This window comes from Papaver somniferum, chromosome 3, assembly GCF_003573695.1.
Source record: "Papaver somniferum cultivar HN1 chromosome 3, ASM357369v1, whole genome shotgun sequence".
Lineage (NCBI taxonomy): Eukaryota > Viridiplantae > Streptophyta > Magnoliopsida > Ranunculales > Papaveraceae > Papaver > Papaver somniferum.
Window position 1 is genome coordinate 208,984,982 of NC_039360.1, and position 7,635 is coordinate 208,992,616.

General features: G+C 35.3%; 1 long non-coding RNA gene across 1 annotated transcript; it reads right to left on the minus strand.

Moving 5' to 3' along the window:
• Positions 1 to 3,429: 3,429 nt before the first annotated feature.
• On the minus strand, positions 3,430 to 4,761 carry LOC113362065. Its single transcript, XR_003365531.1, has 2 exons — positions 4,635 to 4,761; positions 3,430 to 3,842 (listed from the first exon to the last, which is right to left on the minus strand). It is a non-coding gene; the product is annotated as an uncharacterized LOC113362065 (long non-coding RNA).
• Between the last annotated feature and the right edge of the window lie 2,874 nt (positions 4,762 to 7,635).

Here is a 7,635-nt window from a genome sequence, read left to right on the forward strand (position 1 = left end):
TTGCGGTTTATCTTTTGTTTTCGAATTATTTGATTGACTAACGGTGGTTGAACTTTGATTGCACCTAGTTTGTTTATGCTTGAGAATCTTCTTTTCTGATATAAGATTCACTCAAACTAGATCGAAGTTTCGACGGGGATGTTTAGACTGTTTGTAGATCTAAAGACGTCTTGTGATAATCCATTGTTAACATACTCGGTTCTGTGCGTGATTGATCACAAGAGATTCAAGTTGATTGTGTGCAGGTGTTTGTTGAAGATCTAAGAAGACTTGAATACAAAGAAGACTTTGAAGATTTCTGATTTGGGTTCATAATCTTTTGTGTGCACAATACTTGTTTCGGTAAAAGAGGATCCAACTATAATCGGTTTATCCTTGTGGTAGATTAGATTGATTAGTTGTACATATCGGCATCAATACAATTCTTTGTGATTAAAAGTATTGATTGCAAAATCTTAACAATTACTTTGGTAGTTGATAATAAGATAGATCTAAGAACCTGATAAAGGAGTTTATTGAGATAAACAGAAGAGCCTTTTGTCGAACTCACATCACTTGGTTGAAATGAGTTGATACCAAACAGATTTGTTGTTCCTTTACTGTTTGGAATACGAACCAAAGGAATTGTTCCAAGTACGTGACTTATTACAGGTCAGAGGCGTGGGAATACAGACGGAACTAGGTGAATTATAGGTTTAGTTGCTTGGTATCAACTATACGAAGTTGGTTTGATTTTGTATAAAGGCTTAATCCTGAGAGTATTCAATTCTGGACAAGGTCCCAGGGTTTTTCTGCATTTGCGTTTCCTCGTTAACAAAATCTTGCTGTGTCATTTACTTTTATTTTCCGCAATTATAATTGTGGTTATTATAATTTAAAGTAAATTACATAAACGTTAATTCCTAATTACTTGATAGTAATCCTATTTGTGTTTGGTTAAGTCCGAACCATTTATCAAGTAAACATACTTCGTTGTTGCATTGTCTCACTCTTGTATCCATAGTCAATCACACAAGTTATCTTGTTGTCGTATTGTTTCGATCTCGTATCCATAGACGATCACACGAAGTGTGAACCGATTTGTTGTACTGTCTCGACTCAGTCCATAGACAATCACTTTCGGAGAAAGGACTTATAGGTGGAAAAGTTTTAGTTTGAGGTACATTTGGGTGCCCTCGTCTTTTCAGAAAGTTGTTAAAGCACTGCTCGGTCGAACTCGCAAGCGTTGCTATCTCAAGCTTGTTTGTCAAGTTTAGTTGATCAAAACTATATAATTGATTTCTATTCTACTTATAGCTATGTCTCGGATTAGGATAGAAGTATGTAGTTGAGCTTTAGACTTCATGACGTTCACCAATTGAAGAGATCTACTGAAGAGCTTGGAGGAACTTCATCAGCAAAAGGTATGTGGTACTAAAACTTATCTATCACTCAAAAGTCTATTCTATTCTATTTCTAAAGAGACTAAGTCGTATAGCTATGTAGACTTTTACGTTATACACATTTGATATTTCAATCCAAGTTTATCTCGTTTATCTATTTATCGAAATATCTGTTGGAAGAGTTTACCTTTAGCTAAGTTCATCGTATACTTGACGAGTTTAGTTGGAGACAATTTATTTATTGGAAACTAAATATTAAGTGAAAGATGATCATGTGAAAATTACCTTGAACATCTTACATGATTTATGTGAGACAGTCATTTGATGTTAACTTGGGAAGTTTTGTATTGATTGATTAATCACTTGAAAATTACTTGAAAATAGTGGTATGTGTAAGATTACCATTGTCGTCTTTTAAGGATGTTTCAATGATTAAATAAGAGTTTTAGAACGACTAACAATACCTGGATATATCATAGTATATATACTTTGTATGTGCACTGTGGAAGTCTAGATCAGGTCCGAAACTATTGTTTGTGAACCTTGTTTGTGAACCGGTTTACCTGTGAAAAGTTCCGGAGCTGTTGTTTACGTACCCTGTTTGCAAACGGCTAGACAAGGCCAAGTCCGAAATTGTTGTTCGCGTACCTTGTTTGCGAACGGTTGGACTAAGACAAAGTCCAAAACTGTTGTTCGCGTACTCAGTGGTCAAGTTCTAATATCGGTAAAGTGTGATCTTCATACTCATGAACTCAGGTTCGTTTGTGAACTAAACTCCCTGGAACTTTAATGTAATAAGGTATGTGAACTAATTTTACAAACCATGCCATTATGTTCATGAATTAGTTCATGTATAAGTACTTTGTACAATTACCAACCAAACCGATTTTGTTTCAAATGGTTCATATATATATATATATATTTCTATAAGATGATGAACAACTCTCTTGAAACATATTTAGATTCATTTGATTACCTATCATGATTGATTGATCATCATATTTGATCTAGAAATGCTATATAAACAAGCCTCTAACCCGGTGCATACGCACCAGAGGCTTCTATCTACAAAGTTACATACAATATTCATAGATACAACTTACCTAGTCCTCAGGGTCGAAAAATCGTTATGGTTCTTCCTAAGTCGTATTATACTACAACCCAAATCGATGATATTCGTTGTGTTTCTTGCTTCTTCCTTCCTTGGTTTATGCTACAAAATTGCTTTTCCTTGAATCAGTCATACACCATTTTTTCCATTGTTAAGGAATGGGGTGATGTTCATCCAATGTATAATATGCATATGCAAATAGTAAGAGAAGAGATAATCGAAATAAACTGACCTAGCTAACTGGTATAATTACCTTACCGTTGTCGCGCAACAGATCAATGTAATCTAGTACTATTTAAATTAATGTTTTTCAGTACCGTAGGTGAACCTGTGGAAGAAGTTGATTGGAAGAGCCTTAGCGTGAGGGAGATAAGTTTATAAAATCTTAGCTTACTTATGTTGCCGTTGCCGATTCAATTTACCATTAAATAAAATTCTGAAAAATGGTTTCTAAGAGATATATCCTATTTCACAGAGAGATAGAGAAAAGAGTGAATCCAGTGCATGTTATAGTTTGTAATTATCTAACATTTAACTAAGTGGGGTGTTTCTCTCTAGCAGATAAATATACACCATCGTTATTTTTTTCATCTCATGTTCGGCAATATATGCCAATGCCTTCGTTTTTTTCTCAAATAGGTTATGTTATTTTGGTTTTAAATCTCGAAAAATATGCTAGTGCTATCTAAGATACCCTCATTTGTATTTTTGTAGTTATTCAAAAGTGACCTTTGGTATAATGGTTGCAACTCTTTGGTTGGATGAGTTGGCAAAGTATGGTGGTGAGATGGATTGATCTGCTGGCATGGCTCAACCACAAAATTGGGTGATGCTCTTTGAATGTAAGTTTTTCTGCCTTTTTTCCCCCTTCTTAGAACAAAACATATGGTGTTACACCACTTTGATCATCATCTGGTGTTCCTAGAAATTTAAAAAGAAAAAAAATACCCTCATTAGCATATTTGTAGTTATTCAAAATGACCTTCGATTTTAAACATCCGACAATTTTGAGCAATGCTAATCTTGCTACTCATCGCTCAATCACAAATTAACATGTAAATTTCTATACATTGAACTTGCTGGAGGGTCAATGAATTCTTTGGATTAATGACCTTTCCATATTTTCTTCAGTAACATGACCAAATTAAATTTGTTCTAATAGTAGTCATCCCTCGGACAATTTCTCTACTACTTTCGTAACCCAGCGTCTTCATCCTAACCAACTGTGGTTCCAAGGGGCGTCTTAAGCTTCACAATAGTATCACCAACAGAGAGTGTTTTCAATGGTTTTTAATAGATATGCCATCTGCTACATTGACGTTTACGACATGGGAGTTCACCTCAAGATCCTACCAAAATAAAAAGATTGTATTGGTCTTTAGCAAACAAATGATAGTCTGCAATCAAAAACACTAAAATGCTTGAACAAATAAAGACAGAAAAGATACATTAGGTTTTGAGAAATAACATGGTAACTCCAAAATACACTATGCACAAATCAAAAATTAATCTTGATTTTTTATACTGTTGTAGAAGGCATATAGATATGTTAGTCCAAAATCACCAGGGTAAATCTATGCGAGTCTTCCACTGCTTCTTTAAACATGATAACTCCTACGTACGGACGTTGTATATCATGTTGCAGCCAAAACAAAATAGAAATTGGCAACTTTCTTCGAAAAGAGAATTGGGAAGAAAAGTAACAAAGTGTCAGTGTGTGGTTAATTGTTTTGCAGGTCCGTTTACAGAAAATTTGAGAAAATCCAAGACTATCAAGTTCTTGGGCAGGTTCATCCTCTGCAAATCCATGTGGAAAACAGGAGAAAAAGCCATCTTACCTTTCCTTTTCTCTGAACCTTTTGGTATGCGACACAAATCATAGCGCATCACACATTTCTCCCAAAGTAAATTAGTGATAATCGGAAATAAGTAACAAAGACGTGCAGATCTTTAATTTTTCCCAAAGCTAATACTTGTTCTGTTAAAAATTTCAAACGCTTAAATACCTGGTGATTCATCTAAAATGAAATCTAATTAAAATCTATTTTCATTGTCCTCCAAAGTAAAGCAACCCTTATTCGTTGAGAAGATCAATATCGTTAAAAAGATTACTAAATGTTTTGCAAGCAAAAAGAGATTACCTGCGGGAATCTGAGAGATACTCAGTGTCCGTTTGATATAGCGACCTATCCCATCTTATGATAATGGCAGAAGCCAAAATGCAATAGAAGTTAAAAAGGAGATTGTGTCACATTCCAAAATTCTGACTCACCCAAATACCAAATGTCACTGCTTCTCTTAGTGCTTAACTAATTTATAGTGCTTGAATCGTTGCCTTTAGATTTCAACGTGTTCTTTCATTAGTATCTCTTGGTCAACAATTGCTTAATGTAAAGGTTTCTAATCACATTAATCACATTGGGATAATGTCTAGAAGGCGTTGGCTCCTTATAAATAACGACTATTCATCCTTGTTTTTATACGTTTCTGTTGGTCAACAGTTGTGTGCCTGGCAACGACGTTTTCAAAATGACCTTTGGTATAATGGTTATAACTCTTTGGTTGGATGAGTTGGCAAAGTCTGGTAGTGACATGGATTGATCTGTTGACATGGCTCAACCACAAATTAGATTGATTATAGGCATGACATGTGGCACTTTGGGGTCTCTTATTATAATGAAATATATGGTTAAGTTATAAGTGCATATGGCTAACTTCGGTTAACTATTATTGAGCCAACAAGATATATACGTTTGGCTACAGGTCATCGATATCCAAATATATGTATATTTCATTTATGTGTATCAAGCTAATACCATCTAACGATGTAAATTGATTGCTTAGTTTCTAAGCATACTTAGCTTGAATCTTAAATCAGGAGTTCATCTAACGGTGAATATCAATTGCTTTACTAAATTTTCTTAGCTTCGATTGTAAGTAACCCTGATTTAAATGGCTATATAAGGGAGAACTCTAGCAACTGGGAAACCTAATTCAGACACGCTCGTGTTTCCTAGTTGTAAACTAGAGTCAATTCTCTTTTAACCTAGGTTTTTCCAAAAAAATTATTAGGTTAACGACTTGAAGACTTCATTTGGGATTCGTGTAGCCAGATCCAACTATTTTCTCTGTAGTTGCATATTCTGATCTTACTTGTTCTATCGTATTGAGTTTTATCTTCTCTAATGTTTACTCGAGATTCATCTCTGATAGGTAAGATATAAAAAGTAATCACAAAAGTTCTTCGTCTCAGACTCTTGTGATTCCGCAATAACTTCTTATGTTAATCAGTTAGGTTATTATGAGGTGACTAATATTTCTAGGCTGCTCTTCGAGAGTTTAAGACCAGATTATTAGTTGAGTTTCCTGTTTACCTTGATTTACCTTAAGACGGAAATAAAACCAGAATAAACATATATGTGGGAGAAAGATTTGTTTATCATCCTTCGACTTTGGGTCGTAGCAACTCTTAGTTGTGGTTGAGATCAGCTAAGGGAATCAAGTGCGCAGAGTCCTGCTGGGATTCAAGAGGCGTAAGAAACACGACTATACCTTAATCAGTGTGATACTTGGATAGGTCTCAACTACATTCCAGTCCGAAGTTAACTTGTAGTATAATAGAGTCTGTAGCGGCTTAATACACTGTGGTGTTCAAATCAGGACTAGGTCCCGCGGTTTTCTGCATTTGCGGTTTCCTCGTTAACAAAATTTCTGGTTTCCGTGTTATTTCTTTTCCGCATTATAATTGTTTTAACTGAAATATCACAGGTTGTGCGTAGTTCAACCAGTTGATAAATCCGACCTTGATTGTTGGATAGAACTTGATTGAAACTCGGCCATTCGTCTTTGGTACCATCCGAGTTATTCTCATATCAATCAATCTCACAGATTTCTATCTAGTTTATTTACTGATTGTGTTGAGAAAGAGATAAAGCTCTTTGATATCTTTCTTGATTGAGTCTCACTTCTAAGTTGGTGCTCTCAGAATTATATTGGAGTTTATCCCATACAGATTTTCGAATGAAATATTGGGTGCGGTTGTTATACCCCCGCGTTTTCAATTGGTATTAGAACAGCCAAACACGCTAAGACCTCATAAGTCTGTGTTTGAAGCAATCTGACTCTACGGACAGAAGTGATATCTCTATGAACGTACCGTCAGTCTTCGATGGCTCGAATTATTTATGATGGAAAATTCCTATGCGTGTCTTTCTACTAGCGTGTGATTCTCAATCATGGGTTCGTGTTATTAATGGCTATGATCCTCCAATGGTTACAGTAGATGGAGTAACTGCTGCAAATTCTGACGGATTAGATGCTATCATTCATGCCATTACCCCAGATCTCCAGCACCATGTGACTACGTGCACCAAGTCTAAAGATGCGTGGGATATCTTAGAAACCGTATTTGAAGGGAATACCTCTGAAAAAGAAGATAGGCTTCAAAACCTAAATTCTGATTGGGAAAACCTTCGTATGGATGATGAAGATTCATTTGATGAATGCATCATTTGCATTGGGTAAGATTACTCATTTGCATTAATCACAAAGTGTCTGAAATTGTGAATGCATCATTTGCATTGGGTAAGATTATTCCTGAAAAGGACATTGTGATGAAAATTCTCAGATCGCTACCAGCTAGATACGATTCTAAGAAACATATCATCGTTGAAGGAAATAACCTTGAAATCCTTTTTAGGAATACACTTGTTGGAAAGTTGAAACTCCTTAATCATGATCGAAATACAAGCAGAACATCTTCCTTCAATGTTGTAACCAATACAAGTAAGTTCACTATCTTGTCTTGGGCTGATGAATGTTGTTCTAATCATGTTGATCTCAATAGATCATTGATTACATAAAAGATCAAGGTGTTGATAGTGGTTTTTAGTTCAGGGTTAAAATTGTAAAACATTGCATTTAATATGCCGTCACTCTGCAAAGAGACAAGCCCATGTAAAGTGACGAGTGTTCAACCTCTCCACTGGCGCATTTATTGAGCAACTCAATATATTCACATGAAATTTATCCATAATGGTGCATGTAGCAACAATCCCAGATATTCTGTAAATTTTGGCACCTTGCATGTATTATTCAGTTAATATAAGTTTCTTTGAATGCTTTCTGTGCTATGTTCCCCGG